This window comes from Sorghum bicolor, chromosome 5 (assembly GCF_000003195.3).
Source record: "Sorghum bicolor cultivar BTx623 chromosome 5, Sorghum_bicolor_NCBIv3, whole genome shotgun sequence".
Lineage (NCBI taxonomy): Eukaryota > Viridiplantae > Streptophyta > Magnoliopsida > Poales > Poaceae > Sorghum > Sorghum bicolor.
The window spans coordinates 13,841,413-13,843,744 of NC_012874.2; positions in this window are offsets into that span (position 1 = coordinate 13,841,413).

The window sequence follows — 2,332 nt, forward strand, 5'->3', positions numbered from 1 at the left end:
TCTAGGAGCAAGACTCCCCAGATAGCCTATTCTCCTCTGCTATCGACATCTCTGATGATGAAGGTGAAGAAGCAAGCTCCTCTCAGGTAGTTGGAATCACATCGACAGAGATTAAAGTCAAGTTGGAAGACTTATTAGCTCTATTGCACTAAGACATGGCCTAGCTAGTGGATGATTTTGATCTGGCCAAAGTCATATTCAAGACCCTCTGTGGCAAAATTCCAACCGATGCAGAAGAGATTCTCTTCCAAGTTGCCCACCTAGAAAGTCACCAACTCCAGTATCAGAAGGCTACCCAACGCCTTGCCGAAAGAGCTGCTCATGCCCGGCTCATAGAGGAGATGCTGCAAGTGTAGCATGCTACCGATGAGAAACACAAGAGCATTGGTATTCTGCAGTCCTCAGGGGATGAGCTGAAACAAAAGATCTCCAATCTATCCGCAAAAAGGGAAGCCCTGCTAGCTGAACTTAAGCAAGTAGAAGAGGCCCTGATTCAAGCTCAGCAAGAAGAAAGCCAGCTGCCTAATGCGCTCAAAACTCTTCAGCAAGAGAGAGATGTCCAAGCCCGCAAAGCACTATAGATGAAGAAGAAGCTGAAACCAATGGAGCGTTCTGCCGATGAAAACACTCGAGAAATAGAAGAGGCCGACCAGATCCATCTGCGTGCAATATCAGCCATTTAGGCTTTGCTGAGTCTGTGAACTTCTCATCGGCAACTTGTTTAGTTTTGTTTCAAAAACTTCAATCACTTTGGTCTAGCGGATAGGATTGTTATCGGCACTAAAACTCCATGCATGGCTCCAGATACACTTAACATTTTGTCCAGCCGATAGGACTGTTATCGGCATTTAAACTTTCATGCATCAATCCAGATACTCAAGTAGTATCTCTTTAAATATTTTCCATTTAAAGCTCTAGGGAATTCAACTCCTTCGAGAGTTTCTAAAATATAAGCATTGCCAGGAGCAGATCGATTTATCCGATAAGGACCCTCCCAATTAGGAGACCACTTTCCAAACTTCAAGCTTTTAGTCCCAATCGGTAGAATCAGCTTCCACACTAAATCTCCATCAGCAAACTCCTGGCCTTTACTTTCTTATCATACCATTTAGCAATTCTCTTTTTATTTTCTTCTATGCTAATTAGAGCTCTCAACCGATGCCCTGCTAAATCATCCAGCTCATCTTTCATCAAAGTAGCATAGTCATCGGTAGTTAGTTGATCCTAAGAAAAGATCCGCCTGGAACCAGTTTTAATTTCCCATGGCAATACCGCATCATGTCCTTACACCAATTGATAGGGTGACACTTTGTTGAACCATGACACGCCATTCGATACGACCACAAGGCTTCATTTAACAATGTATGCCATCTCCTAGGATTTTCTTCAATTTTCCGCTTAATGAGCTTAATAATTCCTTTGTTAGAAGCTTCGGCCTGCCCATTAGCTTGAGCATAATAAGGAGAAGAATTCAACACCTTAATCCCCATACTGATTGCAAACTCATCAAACTCCCCTGATGTAAACATAGTACCCTGATCGGTAGTAAATTTTTGGGGAATACCAAATCGGTAAACAATATGCTCCTTTACAAAATCAATCATATTAGCCGATGTTACTTTCTTCAAAGGAATAGCCTCAACCCACTTGGTGAAATAATCAATGGCAACTAAGATAAACTTATGCCCTTTGCTTGATGGTGGATAAATCTGACCGATGAGATCAATAGCCCATCCCCGGAACGGCCAAGGTTTGACAATAGGATTCATAGCCGATGCGGGCACCCTTTGGATGTTGCCAAACTTTTGACACCCTTCACATCCTTTGAAATATTTAAAGCAATCTTCAAGTATTGTCGGCCAATAATACACATTCCTCTAAATCATCCATTTCATCTTAAAAGCCGATTGATGTGCTCCACACACCCCTTCATGAATTTCACCCTCAAGCTTCTAGATTCGTCTTCACCCAAACACTTAAGCAAGACTCCATCGATCGTTCGGTAATATAACTCTTCCTCGAGGAGTAAATACTTTGTAGCTTGAAACCTAACACGCCTCCCAACTTTTTTGGATGGATCTTTTAAATAATCAATAATTTCTTTCCTCCAATCATCGGCACTGTCTGCTGATAATATGTCCAAGATGGGTTGATATCCCAAGGCATGCTGAGCCAATCGGTTGGCTTCTTCATTATGTAACCGAGGAATATGCTCTAATCAGAAATCTTTGAATTACTTCAATAGTTGTACACATCTTTCATAATATGCTATCAAAACCTCACTTTGGCATTCATAACTTCCAGCCAACTGGTTTATAACAAGCATAGAATC